The sequence below is a fragment of the Beta vulgaris genome, chromosome 6 (genome assembly GCF_026745355.1).
Source record: "Beta vulgaris subsp. vulgaris cultivar EL10 chromosome 6, EL10.2, whole genome shotgun sequence".
Classification (NCBI taxonomy): domain Eukaryota; kingdom Viridiplantae; phylum Streptophyta; class Magnoliopsida; order Caryophyllales; family Amaranthaceae; genus Beta; species Beta vulgaris.
The window spans coordinates 43292815-43319056 of NC_079207.1; the positions used below are offsets into that span (position 1 = coordinate 43292815).

General features: G+C 38.5%; 2 long non-coding RNA genes across 3 annotated transcripts in view; one reads left to right on the plus strand and one right to left on the minus strand.

Moving 5' to 3' along the window:
- The window catches only part of LOC125498661 (uncharacterized), a 33580-nt gene extending 13667 nt beyond the window's left edge, over positions 1-19913 (minus strand). Inside the window, exons 1-2 of one of the 2 annotated variants that reach the window (XR_007275509.2) lie at positions 12914-17476; positions 11006-11582 (exon numbers count right to left, since the gene is read on the minus strand). This is a non-coding gene — a long non-coding RNA (uncharacterized LOC125498661). Of the gene's footprint in view, positions 1-11005; positions 11583-12913 lie in introns of those variants that run through there. The other variant, XR_007275508.2, reaches the window with a different exon arrangement.
- LOC130591716 (uncharacterized) lies at positions 5118-6531 on the plus strand. The gene is made up of 3 exons (XR_008969758.1): positions 5118-5527; positions 5617-5715; positions 6335-6531. It is a non-coding gene; the product is annotated as an uncharacterized LOC130591716 (long non-coding RNA).
- Positions 19914-26242: the final 6329 nt, after the last annotated feature.

Consider the following 26242-nt stretch of genomic DNA (forward strand, 5'->3'; position numbering starts at 1 on the left):
GCACAACCAGAAGGTAGTATAATTCAAGGGATTGTGGGTGAAGAGATCAGTAATTTTGTGGCTGAGTATTTTGCTAGTGTTGATCCTGTTGGACTTCCGACATCCCGACACGAGGGCAGACTTGAGGGCAAGGGTACAATTGGTTCAAAATTGATCACACCTTCCGTAGAAAAGCGTAAACAAGCTCACTTATTTGTATTGCATCACGTACCAGATGTCCATCCTTATTTAAGTGAACATATGGAGGAATTACGTGTTAGCAATCCTGGAAAAGGAGTGAGGGCATTGACGCAAATGCATAACAAGACTTTCATTGATTGGTTTCATAAACGAGTACTAATGATTTGGATGAAAGTGTTCCTGAAACAGTCAAGTGGTTAGCATTTGGTCCGCGTGAAGCTGTACGCTCTTATGAGGGTTATCAAGATCTGAAGTCAAGATCGCAACAAAATAGTGGTGTTTCACTTGTGGCGTCGTCTACACAATATGCAAGCTCGAAAGATAAGTCGCTGTACATGCTGAAAGCAACTATTATGGGCGAATACAAGAAAATGGGAGCTGGACTACTGTACTTTTAATATTTGCCTCTTGTGTTGCAGTGGGTTGACGATAATCGACGTTGTGTAAGAAACGATGATCCTTGCGGATTCACTCTTTGGACCTTAGTCGTCTACGTGAAACTGAGGAGCCATTTGTAATTGCATCACAAGTTAAGCAAGTATTTTTTGTAACTGATCCTGCTGATCATAAGTGGTCAATTGTTGTACCTGGTAAAAGGAGTATCCTCGGTATTGGTGATGTTGATAATAAGGAAGAATATGATGCATTTGAGGACCTCCCCCCTTTACCTATCCTCAAATTAGTGTGGAAGATGATGTGAATATGTCGGAGAACTATATGCATGTAGATCACACGGAAGGGATACATGTACTTGAGGATCCTAAGAAACGGCGGAAGCTCAATAAATCATGAGATATAAACTCAGGTCCGTGTAATTTCTCCAATTTGTAACTATTGTGTAGAAACGGCTTTCATTTGTTTTTTGTTGCATATCGGGATCGAAAAGGTCAATTTAGGCCTATTTTGGCCTTTTCGCTCCCAAATCGTACTTATCAAGTCATTTAACCCCAAATTTTCTTTGAAAATGCTTATATGAGGTATAATGTAACTAGTGTGTAGAGTTATAGGCTTTCATTTGTTGATGGATGCATTTCGGGAACGAAAAGGCCATTTCGGGCCTATTTTGGCCTTTTCGCTCCCAAATCGTATTTATCAAGTCATTTAACCCCAAATTTTCTTTGAACATGCTTATATGAGGTATAATGTAACTAGTGTGTAGAGTTATAGGGTTTAATTTGTTGTTGGTTGCATTTCGGGAACGAAAAGGCCATTTCGGGCCTATTTTGGCCTTTTCGCTCCCAAATCGTACTTATCGAGTCATTTAACCCCAAATTTTCTTTGAACATGCTTATATGAGGTATAATGTAACTAGTGTGTAGAGTTATAGGCTTTCATTTGTTGTTGGTTGCATTTCGGGAACGAAAAGGCCATTTCGAGCCTATTTTGGCCTTTTCGCTCCTAAATCGTACTTATCGAGTCATTTAACCCGAAATTTTCTTTGAATATGCTTATATGAGGTATAATCTAACTAATGTGTAGAGTTATAGGCTTTCATTTGTTGTTGGTTGCATTTCGGGAACAAAAAGGCCATTTCGGGCATATTTATGCCTTTTCGCTCCCTTTTCGCTGCACACCCCCCTCCCCCCACTGCCTTGCTGTTGCCCCCTCCCCCACTGCCTTGCTGCTGCGCCCTCCCACACTGCCTTGCTGCTGCACACCCCTTCCCCCACTTCCTTGTTGCTGCCCCCTCCCCTCCCCCACTACACTGCTGCCCTCCCCTCCCCCACACCCTGTTGCACTCCCCTCCCCCACTACACTGCTTCCCTCCCCTCCCCCACTACACTGCGCTCCCCTCCCCTCCCCCACTGCATTGCACTGCTACCCTCCCCACACCCTGCTCCCCTCCCCTACTGCACTGCACTGCACACTGCCCCTGCACACAGCCCCCTCCCTGCTGCACCCCTCCCTGCCCACAACGCCTCCCCACTGCCCCTACACACAGCCCTCCCCACTGCCCCTGCACACAGCCCTCCCTGCTGCACTCCCCACTCCCCTGCACACCCTCCCCTCCCCTCCTGCCTGCATACCCTCCCACTGCCCTGCCAACCCCCTACTACCGGCACACCCCCTACTGCCTGCACCCCCCCCACTGCCCGTCCACTGCCTTGCCCCTACTGCCTGCACACCCCCAACTGCCCTGCCCCACTTCCCTGCCCCCTACTGCCTGCACACAGCCCCTCCCCCACTGCCTCTACACACCCTCCCCTCCCCCACTGCCGTGCTGCACAACCCCCTCCCCGAAATGTTAATTTTAATTTTTTTTTATTAATGCGTATGTTTGTACAATTTCAGGGACATGACGGAGGTGCATACGGATACTAGTGCGGAACACACTACCGAGGATGAGTCTTTCGATTACCAAAAGGAGCGGGGTAAATTGGTTAAGGCTCGTCGTGAAGAAAAAGATGCACAAAGGCCAAGTAAGAACATGGCGACGAAAAAAGAAAAAGGAAGGGACCTACAAAGTCACTAGGGAAACCCACCCTAATGACTTTGGAGTACGATATTTGGGGCAACCTTGTGGAAAATGGCGTCAAAAGTATGCATGCAAGTTGGGATTGCATGCATAAGCTCTCCATTCTCCACTCATGGAAAGAGGTGCCCGAGTCTTTGAAAAAGATGATTTGGGAAGTACTATGGTAAGCTTCGCGTACAATAACGTTTAAATCTTAACATTTAGTTAAATATACTATGTAATATTTACTAATTTGTGAAATGCGTTTTTTGTAGAATCAATTCAATATTGAAATGATGAAGCCAAGAAGAATGTGTTTTTTATCCGCGGTTGCCAGAGATTCAGAGACTTCAAGGCGAAGTTAGTGTCCGGGTGGATCACGAAGCGGAGAAAAGTGTGGGTACAAAGAAGAAGAAAATCTACGGGGGAGAAACACACCGGTTCTGAGGCTTCACCAGACACATCATTTGAGGTGCCCTCCAAGTTTCCATATCAGATATGGAGGCATGTCACAACTGAGGAGTGGCATGCATTTGTTGCACAAAAAAAACCCCCCGGAAGCTGTTGTAAGAATATTTTACTTGCTAAGATTTAATACCCTTAGATCAAGTATAATTGTATAACACCTAACCTTTGTTTATAAATGTGTGTTTCAGGCATCTCGTGAGAAAAGTAGCGCGAATGCAAAAGCTAGGAAGTATATCACCATCTGGGTGCTCACTCGTACGGGCAGGCGAGAGATACGTGGATGTATAGCCATTACCCCACGGTTGGGTCGACAACGGCAACGAGCACTAGCTCTACGACGACAGTTGCACAGCCTCGGCAACCAGATAGAGTGCTCGATTGGTGGCGTTCGATGCATGGGGTTGATGCAAAGGGACAGAGAGTCTTGCCTGATCCGAACACAACAGATAGCTAATGCCATTATAAGTACATATTATAGTTTTTGATAAGGTATATATAATATAACTTGTGCGCTCACGAGCATTTCTCTCTTATCCTTATGTAGATTGGCTTGAAGGAAAAGGAGACAATGGTGAGTTCACTCCTAAAGGACAAGTTGATGCCTTACACGAGACTTAGGACGGGACCAATATGGACGTGTGAGGGCGTAGAGGTGTCCGCCTCGGGGTGAGAAAGTTGTATGGTGATCAATACACCTCTACATCAAAATCCAGTGCCTCCAGTGTCAATTCGGCAGCTTCATAGATGTGAGGCTATGAAAGCCCAAATTCGGGAGGAGCTCAGAGCGGAGATGACTCAGAATTTCAACGCCATGTTGGCGCAGATAGGCTTACTGACTTTTGGTCCTTTCCAGCAGGGCAGTGTTCCTACGCAGCCGCAGCCTGATCCAGCTCCGGAGTTCACGATAATCACTTAATATCACTACTATTGTCCTTAAATGCATTAAATTCTTACTATTATATGTTGTTTCATAGACTAACTATGAATAGAGTTTTTTTTAAAGGAAGAGACAAAAAAAGGAAGAGACACCATGTGAGCTATTAGCTCGAGGGGATGGTCATGGCAGTTTCATTCTCGTTGCTTATGGCCAAGCAAAACCCCTAGGGACCGGTACGATTGCACAACCAGGCATCGCTGATATTCACTATGTGGTCAGCGTTTCAGAGATTGTGCCCGGTTTCGAAGAATTACCTCTTCCGCTGCCGAATGCAGAAGTTGGTCTACAGTCAGTGACTGATTCCCTTGGCAGTTACGTTCTATGGCCGCGTGCATTGGTGTGGTTATCAGATGAGGTACAATGATTAACATAATATATATATATATATATATATATATATATTATATATATATATATATATATATATATATTATATATATATATATATATATATCATATATATCATATTGTTTTCTTTTAGACTTCCTATATATATAATTGTCAGTAATATCTGTTTAATTTAACTAATTACTAGGGTTCGGGGAAGGCCGACAAGAAGGGAAAGAAGACATGTTCACCTCATGAAGGCCGACGTGATGTAGTGGAGAAAGTAAATGTTTCTATGGCAAAGTAACCACTCATTACGGAGATCGAGGTGGTGCAAGGCCTTACTTATCCGTGCTTTTGGCTACATGAGTGCGCTAGCGATGTAGCCGATGAGCAATGATTGAGATTCAGTTGTCGCACCACCAATTCCACTACTTTGAGGATACATTGACCTTCATTTCTAAGGTTGATATAGGAGAATTCTTACGTGGGGAAGAGTTGAATGTTTCCATGATACAAACATTCATAAGGTAATACTTTAGTATATAAATTAAATATGCATATTATATATACATATATATGCCTTAATTAAGTAGTTTTTAATCCAACTAACTTCCATAATGAGTAAGTTTTCTTTTAATCAATGATGTCTCAGGTATTATACAAGAATGCGTGCATCTCAGCAATGTTTGGTGTTATGTCAAGCCTTAGTACGAGATGACAGTTGCTTAAGAAACAAAAAGGAGTTGAAAGACTATCTCAAGTCTTCTTTGAAAGCTTGTTCTCGTCTTGGACATAAGATCATTCTTCTTCCTTACATTGAATCGTATGCTTCTTAAACTCACTTTACTTTAATTAAATTGACCTATTAGTTGTTCTAAGATTAAATAATAACTATATTTTATTGTTGTAGGAATCATTGGACACTTATTGCAATATGTTTTTCATGTAACGAAGCCTACCACTTTGATTCTTTGCGTAAAGAAACAATGTGGCCCTTACTAGTCATATCATTGTTAAAATCGAAACTCAATATATGCGCACTTATTAATATTAAATGTACATCTAATCTTATAATAATGTGTATTGATGTAGTGTGATGAAGAGGTTAATGCAATAGGACTTCGACACCAAAATCTCCTGTTTGGCATTCAGTCGAGGTAACATGACTAATTTTTTTTCCTTATATAGAAACACATAATACACATCTAACATCAATGTCATTTATTGCATCCTTTGGTGAATTTAGTGTCCGCTACAAGAAGGTGGACTTGCGTGTGGGTATTACGTCATGAGGTTCATGCTCGATATCGTCAACCGTTGCAAACATGTTGATGATCTTCAAAATGTATGTAACTTATTATTTAATTAGTATATGTTAGTTTCTGCCTATTTTGGCCTTTTTGCTCCAAAATGTATTATAAGTGATTTAACCCCAAATTTCTTTGAACATGATTATATGAGGCATAATATAACTAGTATGTAGATTCTTAGGCTTTAATTTTTGTTGTTGCATTTCGGGAACGAAAAGGCCATTACGGCCTATTTTGGCCTTTTTGCTCCCAAATCGTACTTATCGAGTAATTTAACCCAAATTCTCTTTGAACATGATTATATGAGGCATAATATAACTAGTATGTAGATCTTAGGCTTTAATTTGTTGGTGGTTGCATTTCGGGAACGAAAAGGCCATTTCCGGCCTATTTTGGCCTTTTCGCTCCCAAAATGTACTTATCAAGTCATTTAACCCCAAATTTTCTTTGAACATGATTATATGAGATATGTTATAACTAGTGTGTAGACTTTTAGGCTTGCATTTGTTTTTGATTGAATTTCGAGAAGGTATATGTCATTTTTAGAACTACTAACTACGGTAAAATGATTGAATTCTTATATTTATATATATATATATATATATATATATATATATATATCTGTGTGTGCTTATTCCTTGGTTGTTTTGCAAGGTTTATGAGAATTCCACACCACGTTCGAGGAACTTCACCAAAGAAGAAATAGATGAAGTTCGGGATAAGTTGGCATCCCACATTACCGATGATTGCTTATGATACATACATTTTAGCTCGAATCTACTAGTTTGTATCAATTATATGTACATTTTTTACATTATCAAATATATAATTTGAAGTTAATTATTACCTTTCTCCACTTGTCATATATTATTGCATTTGCATTTATTTATTTTTTGTCGAAAGGAGGTTTTGGGTGGGGGGTGGGGGTGGAGTGGTGGTGGCTGCTAGGTGGGCTGGGGATGGGGGTGCAGGGCTGGTGGCAGGGGTGTGGCAGGGGGGTGGGCAGGGGGGTGTGCAAGGGTGGGCTGGGTGCTATGCAGGGGTGGGCAGGGGGTGTGCAGGGGTGGGCTGGGGGGTGTGCAAGGGTGGGCAGCGGTCGGCAGGGGTGTGGCAAGGGTGGGCAGGGTGTGCTGGGTGGGCAGGCTGGGTGTGCAGGGGTTGTGGGTGGGAAGGGAAAGGTGTGGGTGGGTGTGGGCAGGCTGGGTGGATGTGCTGGGGGTGGAATGGGTGTGCAGGGGGTGGGATGGGGTGGGCAGGCTGGGTGTGCAGGGGCAGCTGAATTTTCAAAAAAAATAATTAAAAAACGAAGGGCTGCGCGTTTTTCAACTAGCGCAGCCCTTCTAGCTTAGAAGGGATGCGCTATTTGAAACACGCACAGCCCTTCTTGCTAGGAAGGGATGCGCTTGTTAAAAAAGCGCAGCCCTTCATAGTATGAAGGGCTCATAGCTGCAGCCCTTCGTTGTGAAGGGTTGCGCTTTAAAAGTGCAGCCCTACTTAAAAAGTGAAGGGCTGCTATTGAAAGGGCTGCTGTCAAAAAGCGCAGCCCTTCCTCATTTTTCCACTAGTAAGAAGATGTGTTTCAAGTGTAGGGGTTTCGATCACTTACATAGGGAGTTCCCTAATCGAGTTTTAGTTTTGGTGAAGGATCATCAAGCCCTCATGGTTGTGGTTAGGTTTGAAGAGGAGGAGGGCACATTGGAGGATGTGGTGAACGAAGGGTTTTGGCAAGGGACTCCATTGTTTTAGGTTGAAAATGATCATAAAAGCTTGATCTTGCGTAAAGCTTTGATGGTTGCACCACACCGAACGCAAGAGCCTGGGCAAAGGGAGAATTTGTTTCAAACTCGATGCCTCGTCAATGGTAAGTTGTTTTCAGTTATTGTTGATAGTGGATCGTGTGCTAATGTGTGTGCGTTGTCAATGGTGGAAGAGGCAAAATTACCTGCGTAAGACCATCCAAGGCATTATAAATTGAGTTGGTGGATGAGAAGAGTGGCGTGTGGGTGAAAAGGCAAGCCCTTGTTTCTTTCGCATTGGTGGCTACATGGATCAACTATAGTGTGACATGGTGCCTATTACTGCTTGTTCATTGTTGTTGGTTCATCCATGAAAGTCAGATAGAAGTTTCATTTATTATGGGAGGGACAACATCTATTTGGTTTTGAAAGAGGGGGAAAGAATTGGGTGGAAGCCATTGCCTCCAAGGGGTGCGTTGGTACATACCGCTACTCCTAGTGTTGGTTCATCGAGTACAAGTTTGACTATGGTTGTTGTAGCTACGCCTCATGTATGCTTGAGTTCATGTAGGGAAGAAGTTTTGGACGTGGCTAGCAACAAGAAGGAGAGACGTGCAAAGTTGTTGCACTTGCGCCAAGGCTCAACGTTGGACGAGCGAGATTATGCGTGGTTGTCCTTGGATGCACAAAAAAGTACACATTAACCATAATTATGGCGAGCCTATGGATGAAGGGCTATTCAAAGTGGTGAAGAAGACAGTTTATGATACATACAAGGTGTTATTGGGGCATGGTATTTGCACAACATTGCAATCAAGCGAATTGATTTCTTGCTTAGACAAAACTTGAGGTCAAGTTTGTTTTGACTAAGGGGTGTGTGATGCATGGCACGTGCAAAGATTACTTCATCGACTATGTTTATTTGCTTTATTAGGTTGTTGCATGGTTTTACTTTACTCTTAAAGTGAAGGTTTTACATGTAACCAAAAATATGTCATTTATTTTTATGTTAGTTGCGTTGTTTAGTTACAATAAATCTAAAATACTTATTAAATTTTGATGCTTTAGAGAGTCTACTTGTCATGGTTGTATTTTAGGAAAGTACTATTAATTATTGAGTTGTATGAGGTGATGCAAGTTTTAGAACTATTAGTGTTGATACTTATATTTCTAACAGCCATAATTCGGTCAATTTGGCTCATTTCGTGGACTTTAATAGGTCCATCAACAAGTTCACATTCTGAAATTACGGAAAATATGGTCAAACACTTAATTTGGACATGTTTAAGGCTGAATTTAAGTGTTGCATTACATGGGATGTCAATTAAAGGCCCAAGGAGCTGCTGCTTGAAGTTGGACGTGTTTAGCTTCTTTTGTGGGTGTTGTTACTTGCTTAACTTGGATGGTGGATTGAAAGTGACGTGGAACATTAAATGGTCCAAGTTTTGTTTAGGTTTCAAGTATTGTTGTAAAGAAAGCCCAAGTGATGTTTGGGTTTCTATTTGCTTTTGTATTTGGGTTGTAATGAACCATGAGATTACTCATAAAGTGATCCATGATTGGGCATGTCTGTTTGCTACTGATTAGGCTTGTGTTAGGCATGTAATTAGGAGTTATTTAGGCTCCTTAGTTGCTTATTGTAACCCTTGTAAAAGCCCCTTAAATGAGCTTATCAAGAGGCTTGAATTAAGGAGTTTTATAATTCCTAAAATCTGTCCAAAGGTGGACGGTTTTCAAGGGTTTTTAGGCTCCATTTTTTTTGCTCCTATATGTTATATAAGGAGTGGTTATGATAGGAGAAGTTCATATTTTGAGTGATATAAAAAAAAACCTTTGTGTTTATAGTTTTGTGCTTTGAGTTTGTCTCAAGTTTGAAACTAACCCATATTGCTTTGAGTGTGTCTTGAGTAATAAGATTAGGGGAGATTGAGTGAGTCTTGTCTCTGGCCTAAGATCCCAAATCATTGAGTTTGTCTTGTGATTTGGTCATCATCCTAAATTCGAGAGTTACATAGTCTTATTGTGAGTGTTCTTGTTCTTGAGTTTAAAATCATCATCCAATTCTTTGGAAGGTGTTTTTAGATTCACATCATGACGCGTGGAAAGGAAATACCCTAGCTACCATTTGGTTTAGAATATTTAAGGAAAGTGTTTCACCTCTCCTTAAAGCTATTGTTTCCTTAAGTTCTAGCTAGATTCTAGGCTTATGTTTAGCAAAAACTTTCATAAAATACTAGATAGTTCGCAAATAAGTAGATGGACCAGAGAGCACACAACTCTTGGTGCACCTGCTTCTAAACGCAATGTTTGGTATGCTAAACGCAAAGTTGAAAAGTTTACTGAAAGAAAGGAAAAGCTTTTAACTGCCAATAGATATGTATCCTTAATTGTTGCCGGCAAATGTGGGAACATAGTTGATTGAAAAATTAAATATCTATCTTTAATCTTCCCCATACCAAAGCCACGTTGTTTTAATCAATAGAAAAAATAAACTGCTATTCTCTTTAATAGTGATATTAACACAAACTAAAGTCTATACTCTATACGTAGTAATTATATAGTTAAAATTTACTATAACAAAATTTATTAGAGGATATAAGAAAATAAGCAACATTGCAACAAAAATTTATATAAAATAACAAACAAAGATAATCATAAAATATGAATTATTTATCAAAAAAAGAATATGAAGGCATCAAACAAATATATCATACTGATTATAAAAGAACATGTGCATACAAGACTTGATGAACAAAAAACTATCAAAAATCACAAAAATGAAAATAAATATAAAAAGAACATGAAGATTTCAAATAACGAACACCGTCTAATTATAAAAGAACATAGGCATATAAGACTTGAGGAAAAAAAACTCTTAAAGATCACAAAAATAAAATAAACATAAAAAAGAACATGCAGGTATAAATATAGAACATAATATTACTTATAAAAGAACATGTACATATAATATAATAGTGTTTGCCAAAACAAAAACTAATAGATAATAGTAGTTTATTTTTTATTTTTTAAAAAGTTTAATGTGATGGTAGTGGAGTTCCCTCTGCCGTAATTCGTGGGGAGTTATTTGTTGAGTTCTACCATTTTATTAAAAAATAAATTATTTACTTTTCTTCACTTAACAGGTTTGTGTTTGATTTTATTTGCTCTGCGTTTTGGAGCAGGAGCACGTAGAGGAAGGTGGTCTCTAGTCCACCATCCATGCTTTGTAGATAGTTGGCCATGTGATGTATTAGCTTTGGAGAGCAATGTTTTCTTGCTTCTTCTTCTATAAATATAGGCGCCTAACTAGAATAAAAGGTTAGAGTGAATTTGATTAAAAACTATTTTAATGCTTGTTGCAATGAATTTTTGTGGTCGTACCAAAACCACATAAATTGAGATTTGTATGCATCTCCTAATTAAGGTTAGTGAGAGATCCTCTAGTTCTCGAGGGAAATAGAGCCTATCTTATATTTTTCGTCCACAATAACATAACACCAAAAACGGTTCATCATTGTTTTCATTAGCTTTCATATCACAAGCACTTGACAAGGGAAGTGCAAAGGTAAGGAAAATACGGAATACCTACCCCTACACCGCATTAGGTGATTAGACCTTGTAACCTTCAAGATGAATTCTCAACCCACACCAAGCAAGCAAGGGTGGTGCCTCCATCCCTACATATGCCCTACAAGAAACAATAGGCTTAAATACAAAGTAGCTGAGTAGAAAATTTTGGTATCATGGACAAATGTCACATTCTTCACAGTTGTGTACATCTGTCGATAACTTGCCTGAAACAATTTGAACGACATAATCAACTTAGAAAATATTGCATTAAAATCAATATATACACCTTAAACACCAGGTGTTATCGTGTTACTAGATTCATGCGAAATTGTGACTTGTCTCAAAAGAATCTTCAATTCTTACATCACTTCATGTCCCAAGATCTTTACAAAACCGTGAATCAAAAGCATATACATTGGCACTTCTATTATGTATAGTAGCCAAAGCACTCAATTGGCTTATAATTTTTACTTCATTTCTGCTGGAAAATACAACAAATCTATGAAGAATAGAATTGTTTCTTCAGACAGTACAAACGATCATCAAAAACATATCCCGTTCCTCAAAAAACGTTGTTGAGACTCAAAAGCATATACCTGCAGCAACGTAGAAACCAGCACCAGTAAACAGTCAAATGATAGTCCCAACAAGAATGAATTATCCTTACCTTGTAAGGAAATTACAGAAATAATAATAACATTTTAACAGCCTTAGATTAAGGTGCCAAAGCAAAGTTCATGACAATTGAAACAGACTAGAGATCAAACGGTCCTACCTGACATAAATCGACTAGCCTAATTTGATCAATGTAGTATGCATTGGAAATAACGGAATTACGAAGCTTTCAAGGTCGTGTTCTTCCCACATTCTCCAAACATCGTTTTACCAATCAAGTAAACTAATATTAATACATTAATTATTAGTTACTTTTCACCGTTTAAACCAAATTGGATCTTGATGCAAGATCGAATAATCATTATTTGCTTTTTAGGGTTGTTGCATGGTTTTACTTTACTCTTAAAGTGAATGTTTTACATGTAACCAAAAATATATCTTTTATCGTTATTGTTAATATAGTTAGTTAAAGTAACTTAATTAAATAAAGATCCGAAAATCAGCATGTAATTCATTTATTTAGGTTCCAAGTAGATGAGTTGTCATGAGTTGTAATAAGGTAAATATAAGGTAAGGGGAGTTGCTTAGTTGGCCGTGTGATACTTGTAAGATTTATGGAAAGTTTTTCCAAAGCTTTCCTAAATCAAATGTTACCTTATTTTGTGCTAGATTTTAGTAGTTTTAAGGAGAAACTTTCCTTATATTTTTAGCTTGTAATTTCGACAATGTGTTTGCTTGGTGAACAAGGGTTTTCTTATTCATCTTCTATAAATACATGCCTAGTCCTACGAGGCTAAAAAAAAGATTGATTAATTGAATTTTTCGAACTATTTTTCTTTGTAAGTGTTGACGTATTTTCCAAGACTTCATTGTTTTTAGGGAGTAACATAAATGCAAGAACCTTAGTGTTAGGCGAGTGAAACCTAAAACTAAGTGAGAGTCGACAGAGTTAGTGAGTGAAGCTAATAAACTTAATCTCAAAACACATCCTAAATCAAATCCTTTGTGAGTAGAGTTAGCATCCTTAGGGAATCATAAGTGAGTGGAGCTTATGAGGAACTAAGCTAGATTCTGTTCACGTTATCATGTCAGATCTTCTATGCATACATGCAGTACCAGCAAATTGTGATAATTACTTGTCACATTTAATGGCGATTTTGCTTGATCTTTATCATTTGACAAAAGAAAGGAGGAAACAATAATAGTTCCTCCAGTCGCATGTGGAACACTGAACATAACTTATTTTGTTGGTATGTAGTTTTGAGAAAAGAAAGGAGGAAACAGTAATAGTCTCATGTGACACTGAACATACCTGATTTGGCTGGTATGTAGTTTCTCCATTTCTCTCTTCTCATCACATTGGTGATTTTGCTTGTTCTTTATTCATTTTGAGAAAAAGAAAGGAGGAAACAATAATAGTTCCTCCAGTCACAACAATGAACATACCTTATTTGGTTGGTATGTAGTTTCTCCATATATCTGTTCTCATTACGTTGGCACTCTATATCTCTCCTTATGGGCACTTTCTCGAATCACCCTCTATCTCTCTCCATATCACATGATTCTCCTTTAACATGTGTGTAACGGTGTAAGTCACCTAATGGAAAATAACAATTGAATAGAAAAGGGGGTGGCAAGCAAGAAATCATTCCCTAAAAATCCATTTCCCTCGTCCTTCAAATAAGCCAAATCCTATTGAGATTTAAGAAAAAAATTAGAAAGAAGATTGCAAGTGCACTCCTATCCTTAAACCCCTTCCTAGTCCCTCCCCTATTCCCTCTTGTCACAGAAAATTCTTTGAATACCTCCTTTTTCGCACTAAGAGGTTCATGTGATGGCGCCTAGACCACGTCTAGACCAGCCTACGACACTCATGCACTTTATACATTAAAATCACGTAAGTAAGAGCACACACGAGAACACAAGAGATAGAGTGTTTTTATTTCTTAAGAGCAACTTTCATACAATGCTAAAGTGTTTTATGAATTCTCTCCCTAAATGCCTAAGGCAAGACCTCCATTTATAATACAACAAAGTGGCTACCGCCCACTCTCTATGATAATCACCCACTAACTTCTCCATTATGCTCGCACTCACCAAACGTGGGAGATCCTCACTAACTTGTTGATTGGGTTGCTTAATTTCAGGAGTGGTGAGGAACGTGGATGGTTACTCAACCGTCCACTTCCCTTCACACACTAAATAACTGCCATGAGTTACTACTCGCTTAGTAGCGTACAAGTGTTCGCTCAAGTTTATCATGACTGCCCAAGGGCACAACCAACCACCCACGAGTGTAGTTGTAACCGCCCACCACGCCGAGAGTAACCGTCCATGACTATTGACACAACTGCTACTAAGCACACATAACCACTTGTGGCCTTAGACACAACCGCTCATAAGTCAAGTGTAACCGCTCCTGAATTATATGAGTGTGCCCCCTCACACTCCTGATTATCGTTCCCCTTTTTAAGGGAACATGGGTGTGGGTTGTTAATATCACTACGCTTGATAACTTCCCATAACCTCCCCTTAGAATAAGGAATAACCGCTCCTTATTTTAAGGGACTAACTGCCAACAATACTGCCATCAAGTCACAAACCTCCTAGTTTATAACCGGTAGGCGATTACCAATGCATGGTAACTGCATCTCATTATCCTTTGCATGCGTAGCCTTGGTAAACCATCTCTAAGAGTACCCACCTTGGACACGCAAGGGTCAAGCATAACTCCTTAGTCGCGTGCGACTCTCATGAGTTATGTAACTTAACCGCCATGACCTCGTCCAACGTCTAGCATTGCGCCTAGACATAGTCGGCTCTTTGACAAGCGCCAACAAAAGTGACAGTCACAAACTTCCACCACTAAATAGAGGCTGACGTCCTCATTAGAATTTTACTACCGAGACATTCATCGAGAGGTGTACGATTTCCCTTCGCAGGAATTCTCACAAGTAGTCATCACTTACAGACTTGTTTTACTCACTATAAGTCTCCTTGATCCCATGCCCCTCATGATCCTCACTTAATCAATGGCATTCGTACACTTGTCGACTTTGGATCTTAGCCACCTTGTGGCCTTAATCGCGAGCCAACGACACCATTGATAATTCTCATAACCTGTTCACCATTATTTCCTTCAAAGCCGACATAGGAATCTATGGCGTACTTCCCATATAAATAGAAGTAATCATTCGAGGTACCTCTCTTTCCACGGAGGAGGGGCATCTTCCCCTTTTCCAAAAGTCTCCCCATCACATGTCTCTTTTAGTGCGAATCATGACCTTCACCTGTCATCCAGTCGCGTGCTTATGCCCCGGGAACCACATGCAAGCCCTCTCCTCAAGACTTAGGTTAACCATCGTTAACACCATGTTGACAACAATCGTCATTGTTATACTCGACACACCACATTCCGAGGCCAATCACCTCTTAGATCAGTCTACTCTCCTCAACCAAGAGTATCTGACAAATCATTACCGCTCGAGTGAGGATACACTTGCTCCGGTATCTCCGTATGAGGTTAGTCCCTCACACTTCGCTCGCCGCAAGTATGTACTCCTCAAACCTCGATGGCGCTACGAAGATAGACTCTCGCACACCTACAAATTGTAGGCAAGTATTTTCACTCCCTATCTTTCGATCTCCGCCGAATAAAGGAGATCAAACCCTCATATTCCTACAAAGAGTAGGTAGGTTCACCTTTGATCCTCCGAACTTTATCGAAGATACAAGGTTAAACATTCTTACTTCCGCTATCCATTAGTAGATGCTTCAGATCTCGCCGAAGTTACGAGATCACACACTCGCAAGCGTCAGCTTTAGTGAATCTCCCCATCCTACCTTAGCAGATCATTTTTATGTAATTATTAGATCTTGGTTAACACATAAGTTCAAGACTTATGGTTTTAAGACGACGACCATTGAGTTTCATGTTTCGGCTTGACCAACATGACTCTGTGTTCATGCTCCATCCCATGGGACTGGTGCAACCCAAGATTGTTTATGAGAAGAGTTGGCACTCAAAATACCTTCATTGTATCTATTCGGAGTTCTCATGGTGAAAGCATCTTTGATTTTTACGACAGGTTGGACCAAATTGTCAAAAAAAAAAAATTCAACAAAAGGTTTGTGGACCACCCTATGACACTCACACGCTTTATATGTTAGAATCATGTAAGTAAGAGCACACATAAGAACATAAGAGATAGAGAGCGCTTTTATCTCTTAATAGCAACTTTCATACAATGCTAAAGTGTTATCTGAATTCTCTCCCTAAATGCCTAAGGCAATGCCACTATTTATAATACAACAAAGTGGCTATAACATGGTTGTTACTCAACCGCCACTTCCCACACACACTAACTAACTGTCCCGAGTAACCGCTCGCTCAGTAGCGTACAAGTGTCCGCTCAACTTGTTGTAATAGCCTAAGGGCACAACCCACATGTGTAGTTGTAACCGCCCACCGAGCCGAGAGTAACCGTCCATGACTATTGACAGAACTGCTACTAAGCCACGCGTAACCGCATGTGGCCTTAAACGCAACTACTCATTAGTCAAGCGTAACCGCTTTCTAGGAGTTTACCCTCTCACACTCTAGATAATTGTTCCCTTTTTTTAAGGGAGCATGGGGCAACATGGGTGGTTAATATAACCACCCACTCCTCTTGATAACTTCCTATATCCGCCTCTTAGAATAAGGAATAACTGCTCCTTATTTTAAGGGACTAACCGCCAGCGCTAAACTCACGTCAGTAATTGTCATCAAGTCACATAACTCCTAGTTTACAAGTGCTTGGCGATTAACACATGGTAACCGCATCTCATTATCCTTTACCCTATGTAGCCTTGGTAACTGTCGCCGAGTCACCAAGTCGTGCCCTTTTATAACTGTATGGTGGTTACCAACGCATGGTAACCGCTCTCCATGACCCACGCTAGTTGTAGCCTCGGTAACTGCCGCCAAGTCAGCAAGCTACTTGGTCTACAACTGTTGGGTGGTTACTAACGCATAGTAACCGCCTACCATGATCCCACAACGTGGATATTCGTGTAACGGTCATGCTAGGGTTCCTTATATGTTGGTTTAACGGATAATTCCATCACCACCATACAAGATTTATGAGGGCGACCCCGAAGTTCGTTTGCACGTCCCACTACGTGTACACACCTTGGATGTTAGCCCATCTCTTAGGCTACCCACCTTGGACGCGTAAGGGTCAAGCATAACTCCTTAGTCACGTGCGACTCTCATAAGTTATGTACCTTAACCAATATGGCCTCGTCCAATGTCTAGCATTGCGCCTAGACATAGTCGGCAATTTGACAAACGCCGATAAAAGTGACGGTTTCACCTCCCCTATATGTTTCCTAAACAAAGACCTAACACACTGCAAAGAGGTGTATTAAAGTTACAATTCTCATAGTCTTAAAAATCAAAAAAAGGAAAGTTATATGTGGTGACAATGAATTGTTGCATTTTCAAAGTGGAAGATAAAAACCGATTAATGACCAAGTAAGCCTAACTCATTGTCTAGAGGTACTTTGGAACTTTATTTCACAAAAAGATCATTGAAATATTTTCAGGAAAAAAAAAAGCAAAAAAGATATACTTATTGTACTTCATCTCTCCTCTTGTAAGGAAAAGAAAATAGTAAAAAAAAAAAAAAGAAGTTATATGTTGTGAAATGAATTGTTGCATTTTCAAAATGGAGGATGAAACCCGATTTATCACCAAGTAACCCTAACCTATTGTTTAGAGGTACCTTTGTAACCTTATTTCACAAAAGATCAATGAATTATTCTAGGGAAAAAAGTAAAAGAAATACTTATTGTACTTTATGTCTCCTCCCCCCCCCCCCCCACCACCTAAAAAAACATTATTGCCCTCAAGAACCGCCCACCATTCCCCTGCCGTGGCCACCACCAGATACACTAACAGCTTGTTGGTTCATTTTTGGTAAAGGAAAGGAAGAAAAAGGAAAACAAAAAAAAAAAAAAAAAAAAACTCAACTTTCCATGTTTGCTTTAAATTTTCTCTCTCTCAAAATTCCCCCACTTTTGAGAGGAAAGAAAAGTGAAAATTAATTAAGGAGCATTTCCTTTCAATTCCTTCTATTTTCTTTCATTTAAATTTATTTATTCAACTGAACATTGGAAACTACGAAATTTCCTTCCAATTTCTTTCTTTTCCTTCCAAATCTTTTCTGCCAAACAAGCTGTAACACAACTTTTCTTCCCTACTACAACCACTCTCCCCAACCGATAACGTAAAATAGCACCACCCATACTATATTTTTTATCACTCCGCATTGATCTCTCGAACACCCTTGCCTTTTCGTTGCTTCAACAACCAAACCCAGCCAGTCCACATTATCGAAAAAAATCATCCCATCAACAAAGGTTAGGTGATCCTTCTTTCTCTCTCTACTGTTGTTTAGATATCCGTGCCACTGTTGCTTGATTGCAACTTTGTCAGTAATGGTAGGATTGCCGGTGTGGTCACAGAAAGCACTTGAGTTACAAGGCAGTTTGTTGGCTGCTGGGTTTTAGTGCAAGAAGAAAAATCATGTTATAAGTAACGGTCATGTTGGTGCGGAACAGCTTGTTAGTTGTAACTGATGAATGGTACGAATCATGCCCAAGAAGACATGAATTTTTGTAGAAAGTTCATATTAATTGATTTTTTAAACTCATTTGCAATTTTGGTGTTCAAAAAGTATACATTTCTATATTATTTAACCAAACCCACCAAAATATGAATGGTCAATACATTCGGTGAACAAATACCTCTCTCTATATATAAAATAATATGCTTCAGTAGCTATAAATTAATTAGTGTAATATTTTTGGCCAAATTTGACAAAAGAACCAATGTAATGAGAAAAAAAAGGTTCTAAAGTGGCAAAACCAAACGCAAAGAGAAGGGCATACTTTTACCCTGCGTCTTGTAACAGGCTTTTGTGGAATAGAAAATCCAACATTTGTTACAACTCCGCCTAACTATTAGTTCAATTCCATGGTTCGGTGCGGTTGTAGTTGTGACTTAAGAGGAAGGAGAAACATGAAAAGGGCTCTGGAATAGGAAGTGGGAAGGGGGCTACAGAAAAGGGGTCTAGCGAAAGTCAGAAAGGTAGAAGAGCATATATGATCAAGGCGGAGGTGGTAGTGGTGGTAAGAAATGTGGAAACAATGGTCACGTAGTTAGAAAGAAGAGAAGGGAAATGAGAAAAAAGAGTACGAAAGAAAATAATTTACAGAATTCCACAAATGTACTCAATAACTTTGTGAAGATTGATTTTCTTTTGTCCTCCATATAGAAACCGCAACTCTGCAAGGTTACCATGTAGAATTTCCGAAATAAAAGGCTTGCCAAAAAGCACTCTTGTTTGAAATTGACAGCATTAGAATTAAAACGTTTCAATTACTAATGCACTGCTAGTTCTGAAGACCTCAACTACTTATCCAAAAAGAACTACCCTAAGCTACATGACTTGGCTCATTGACCTTGTAAAAAGATTAACTTAACGTCGCAACCCCCTAAATCCTTAAAGAAGAGGGAAAAGGAAACCAAAAATACGGGAATGGCTTCTACGAAATTTTCACATACAATATTAACTTAGCCAGCCTTGTGGTTTCATCTAGTCATTCTTTAACCTCTTGGAATTGCAATTTTTCTAAATTTTCTGTCTCCATGTAAGCACAGCTACATCTCAGAACATGAGCCACAAAAAAGCATAATATGACTAAATTATAAACATTCCAGTAATTCATATCTTCTAATATGTATCAGTTCAAAAATAAAATAAAAACAATGAGTGCCAAAGCATAATGGTGACTAATAAAAAGTAATACTAACAGAACTTCAAAGTAGCACACGGAGAATAAAAATAATTTCAAGCTCAAAACCCTGATTTTCAGTATTCGCAAGTCAAACTTTTTAGTTGATCTTACCAAATTCAGAAAACCTATAGGAACTGCATAAGAAAAACAACTCCTCTTAACAGAAGAGGCAGAAGGAAGGAGAATAGCAATTCAAATTTTCAATGATAGTTGATGAAAAGCATAGAAGACTTCAATAAATTTATGAACTCTTTCATGAAATTCAGAGATATGTTGGTAAACCAACAACTAGTTTTTTTTGAATTAAAATAGGCACCATCCCAATTATGGACGTTATGTCATTTTTAGTACCTAACTTTTGATTATTTCTCAATAACCCCAACTTTGGAGTATGTTTTATAAAAACAGTCCTACTACAACTGGTAAACCGTCTGAAACCACCATCCAAGCCACCCTTCCCCCATCTTCAAAACTGCCAATCCCTCCCCCACCCCCTAGAAGTGCAACCCCATTTGAAACCCCCTCCCCTACCACCCCCCTCCCCAACCCCAAACCTGCCACCCCTCCCCACCCCCACCCCCACCCACCCCCCTACCCACCAAATCTGATATACATAAATCCTATGCGTATCATTGATCTCCTTCCTTCTCTCAATCTTCTTTGTCAAATCTGTGTCCAACCCAAAGGTGCTCAAAAACTCCTCGTCAAATTTCCGGTCATCCAAGGCCCAATGGTTAAACCAGCATGATTGCAACATTGCTACATAGTATTTACGGCGCGTTTGGTTAAATGTCATAAATGATGGTAATTGTAATGCATTACTGTGTAAATTTGTAAAAGAAATCCCACATCATTACCCATGGTAATGCTACTTGATCCTAAAACCTTCATTTTCTTCCTAAAATATCTATCACTATCCATTACCACTTGGGAAGGTGGTATTGATTGGATGGTAATGTGAATTTATATAAGAAAACTCATATTTTGGGATAAAGTTTCATTACTATTGTGATTGACATGAGAACTTTTTTACAAATTTACACGAAATTACATTATCATTATCACCATTTATGACCATTAACCAAACGTGCTTGGTATTTAGTATTACCACCAAACTAGGCATTCTGGAAAAACTACTTCCAATCGCCAAATCAAAATTTTTATTTTCCTGTCAAATTAATTAATAGTTCCGTTGTTTTTGTTCCTTTTAGGCAACTTCTTCCCCGTATTAGCTCCTGTGGCCCCCTTTACGGAACCCAATTAAACCCATAAAAGTAGAAACACCGCACATGGGAGGGAGCAGCATTGGAATATCAAGGGAGTATATGTATATGAGTATACTGTTACAAGCTTCTCTTCCTTGCGTCTCTTGCCTATCCTTACTCCGGCAGTGCACAGAAAAACTTGGTTACTAAGGAATGAGGATACAAGAGACAGGATACGTCATCAGATAAATGAAAGGAGAAGTTACTGTTAAATCCCGTGTTCTTCGAGATATTTGCACCCCTAAGTCTCAACTACGTTGGTTTTCCTTTCTTTTTTTCCTCTTCCAATGGTGCGGTTTATAAACAATAACCAAGCATCATTTCATTGTCATCTATGTTACGGGAAGGAATGAGGGTCAGATACACGTAAGAGGGATATGTCAATGCACAATTTCAAGACGAGGGAGCTCAATCCGAAATTTGAACGCGGGTATGGAGACACGATGTTTTAATAATATTATTAATTTGTGTAAACGGACAAAAATATTATATTTATACTTCCTCGCCCTTCATTATCATATTATCTTCCTGTTGGATATCCAGAATTTTAGCTTCCTATTACCCTTATCTAGTGAAGCTTTCTGTTGTGTGCGTGACACAAGTTCTCCATTGAAGAAATATCTTTAAAACTACTTCTTGTTCCGTTAAGGACCTATAACTTTGTCCGTTAAGAACTTGGTGTTACTTTCTTGGTTGAATCTAATGGCAAAGTGAAAGAAAAAAATATTAGAATAAAGAAAATTGTGTTCCAAGTAACAATAATATGAATATTTTGTCAACAATTTTCAAATACATAGGAAAATCTTTTCTTAACTCTTCAATCTTATGTAGCTTTGTTTTTTCCACATCTGTAGAAAGAAAGAGATAAAACATATATCTTCACTACTTACACTTTCAAGCTAATTTTGCAATTGGGTATTTAACTCACACATTTAGTACGGTTTTCCTAAAAAAATATTAGAATTAGGTAGCAATTAGTATGAGTAATTTAGGCGTCTGACCACATGTTCGGGCACCTAATTTAGGTGCATGGGCACTTTATTTTTAAAAGTCAATATAATCCGATTTTGTGTATTAAAAGAATTATAGAATTTTATTAATAATAATAATGCAATAATGTGGCCGGAAAATTAACGGAATAAGTTGTCAGAGTTAATGTCGCCGGAAAAATTGCCGGAGTTCTTGATGGGAGATCCTTGTTGATGAAAGAGATGTACTGAGAGAGTGATGGAGAGTGAAGAGAGTGAGGGAGAGTGAAAGAGAGTGGGATAGTGAGTGTTAAAGTATAAATACATATAGTAGGAAATTCCAGGCAGCATTTAGCAAATGAGTTTTGTTTTTCAAGTTTGCCCGGATGCTTCTTTGTAATTGCCTATAAGTAAAAATTATAAAAATTTGATATTCGGAATCCTTGCATTGAAACGAAACTGACCACACCCCACTTAACCATGTTTTTCTTATATAATAATGCGAAGTAATTTAACAAAAATGGCAGAATAATAGTGCCAAAAATGAAATGGTGCAACAAAAAAAACAAAGCAAGTACATATTACAAGGGAACTTGTCTAGTAGTAGAGAAAGTGAGGTAAATTTTGTGAGTGTGAAAGTGGAAAAAAACCATGGAGATTTTTTATAAAAAACTATTTTCATTCTATCCCTTATTGTATGCTTGAAACAATAAGATTTTTGCATTAATCACCCACCCATCCTTTTACCTATGAAGCACGGATACTTCTCCCACCTGTCGTATCCCGAACCCGGGACGCGTAATACGTCCCCAAGCCGTATCTCGAACTTGGAGACGACTGGTGTAGTTGGGGACGGCTAGAGAAAACGGCGTGGACGTCTCGGGGACGGGATTAGAAGCTTTATGACGTCCCCCATGGTGCGTTAATGTCGTAGTTGCTCCGTTGATATCGGCTTAATCACCGCGTCCCACCCCTTAGCTATATGCTGGCTGGATTCATCGGGAAATGTCTAGTTATCTACTGGTTTACCTTTTCTTGTCTTTGGTTTGAATGTGGGGAAGGGGGGAGAGGGGAAGGGGGAGGACTTAAGGCACGTGAAAGAAGGGACAGTGCTAATACAGTTGTCCAACACTTTTGTTTTCTTTATAGCTATAGCTATAGCCTAGAGTGAGGATAAACCTCTTTTTGCTAGATGTTTACAAACATCTAACATCAATGTGGAAGCATATAAGTAGCACACATGTCACGATATTGTTTGTCCAAAACAAATTACTTTTTGTAATTTTTAAACTTGTATATCTCAAAAAATATATTTTTTAAAAAAAATAAAAAATACACCAATATTCATATATTTTTATTCTTACAAATAGACATCCATTTTGATATTTTTATTTTACTCTTTTCTATCTCTTATTTAGATATGTAAAAAAATACGAACATTATCTATTTATACACAAATAATATTTTTAATTGCATAAACACTAGTTATAGTTACACGAACACTAGTTGTAGTAGCATGAACACTATATATTAGTATCGGAATTTTCGAGATCACTTTTTTGTTTGACTGACAACTTTTTTCCATATACATTGACAATTTTACCCCTATTAGATGTTTGTAAACATCTAGCAAAAAAGAGGTTTATCATTTCTCAGCCAATAGTGCGCTGTTTGACCCTCTCTAGTCCAGTTTATGTGTTTCTTTTCTTTCTTTTATGTTTTTATTTGAACCTAATCATCTATAACGTTTAACTTTATAACCCCATATAAACTTTGTAATATTATTCATTAAATATACATTTATTTTCCAAATCCAGGCCGTACCCATTTTTAAAAATTTTAATTTTTTCGTCCCTGAACCTTTCACCATCTATTGTGATTTTTACGCAAAGTAAAATATACTCATATGGAGTCTTGTTAGATTCGTCACAATATATACTTTAAAATTATTAAATTTTTATGTTTTTACTAAACAATAATGAAAACTATTAATAGTTAAAGTTGTGCATTGATAAACATGAAACTCAATTATTGCAATAGAAAAAGAACGGAGGAAGAATATAGCATAGGCCCAGAATCCATCTAATCATTTATCTGTTTTGATCATTAAAATAAAACAAAAAAGTTAAAAGGTATTTTAAGCTTGAGCCTTAAAATCTGTAATGGAACAAGAAAAAAAAGTATAGGTCCTTAACGTAATAAAAGAACGAATTATAGGTCCTTTGTTACTGGACCCCAATTAGTACATTAATGAGAGACTTGTTTTTTTAAGAAAAAAACACAAGTTGATCAAAAGTGGACACCCACCACACTTGCAATAAGCAGAAAATTCAAATGTATCTGATGTACATCTGATGACTAAACTCAAGATTGATGAACACAACGAACCGAAGAATCAACCCCTAAAAATCTAAGGGGATGCTATTCACAATGATGAATGCAACAGATCTCCTAAAACTAACCCCTAACACAGAAATGACTAGTGTACAGAGTGCCAAACATAATTGTAAAAATGATATGTTTTAGTGCTTTTCTAAAATATCTAGGGCAAATAGACAATATGATCTAGTCACGCTAAATTGCTAATTCCAAAATCAAAAAGTCAAATTAGTAAGCTGAAAAGTTCTATGTTTGACCACTGTTTATTGATCTCTTTCTTACATTCCTCACAAATAGAATCATTGGGCCTTTTTGCTGATCATCAAGCAGAGAAGAATTCACCAGAATCCAGTGTCTTAAACAATTAAAAAAAAGATAACATAAGGGATATCCAAGTGAATTTTGGTATAATGTATAGAGAAAGGTTCCAATATTCACTCTTCAATAGATGAACCTTTTAAAATGATGTTACATGCATAACAGTGTAAAAAAAGTTGTCATAGGGAACTCAACTACTAGTCATAACACTCAACGGCAGAGAACAATAGATGCAAAATTTAGTACACACCTGGGACTCCACAAGTGATGGTATGCACACTCAATCTCTGAGACCTAATTCCACCTCAAGCTCATCATCCTCTTCAAACAACTTTAGAAGACGGGCATATTGTTCTTCTCGTTTCTTTTTTTGCCATAACTTGAAGAGGAAGAAAGAAAAAAGCAATACTGCAGCTACAGCAATGCATATGATGGCAACTGTAGTCCCAGTACTACCACTTTGAGTTTTTATTGAACCATCCCTGCTGTTATCTTTGGAATTTTTCGGGTCATTTGATAAACCTAACAAGAAAACAAGATTAAAGGGGGGGAAAAAAACTATTTCAACCAAAAGGGACATCCATGGCTATCCACAAAACGGACTGACATGCAGGGCAAGGGTATAGATAATTAAGCTTACATGATTAAACGAGGAACCTTAAAGGAAGAACAAAATTATCAAATGACCAGATATTCAGTTCCTATCAAAGCTTTTGTAATTTTAACGGCTGCAAATATTGAATTTGATATTTTGAGTTCTTCAATAGAAGGAAAAAGACCATCTTCAGTATTATCTTTTATTATGCATAATCATAAACAAATTACAACAATCAAAATGTCCAAAATTTCCAAAATTATAGAAAACCATCAAAGCATCACATACATTTAAATAACCAAGGAACCCAGATGATCTTCAGTATTCAGTAGTCAGTAGTCAGTAGTCAGTACCAAAAACTAAAACTTTGCCTTTGAATCCAAGATAAAGCAAGAGGCAGACCCTACAATCAATCATCATGGCCAGCACCAGACTTTTCAACAAACCCAGATGTGAGAAGAAGCATTAAATAAATATGGACAATATTCCATCACCAAAGCGAAGGGTAGTCCTTAAGCTTTCAGATAAGAAAGAAACTCCAAGATGAAGTGAAAAATATTATAGGCTAGTTTGGTGTATACTTCTGCCCGTCTTTGTAACATGGTATGTAAAGTCAACCCTTTAGACAGCAGAAAGGCAGCCAGGTGGAGAGGGAGATAGGAGGGAAACCAAAAGAACTAGCGTTAGCAGGGAAAAACTCACAACACTGAAAAAACATGTTTTTCAGTAATTCAAACAATAACCCTAGGAATGTTAGAGATCTAGCAGCATCTTCAGTATTATCTTTGATTATGCATAACCACGAGAAAATGGTATGTAAAGTCAACCCTTCAGACAGCAGAAAGGCAGCCAGGTGGAGAGGGAGATAGGAGGGAATCCAACAGAACTAGCGTAAACAGGGAAAAACTCACAACACTGAAAAAACATGTTTTCAGTAATTCAAACAATAACCCTAGGAATGTTAGAGATCTAGCAGCTTGTAAGAGGTATTTCTCAAGAACAAGTGAACAACAGCATGCTCAAATTCCACTAAAGGTATAGTTGTCCTTGATGAACATGGTAGCAACTTTAAAACGACTATTTTATGTTCAAGCACTCAGTCAATGCTACACAACTCGAACTCGACTCGGTCAACACTTGGTCAAACTCGAGTTGGCTCGACTCAAAAGCTTAATGAGCACAAGTTGAGCAAGACTGCAAGACCCAACTCCAAAGATAAGCTCATGGGTAGCTGGATATTATTTAGAGTTATATATTTAATAGCATATTAA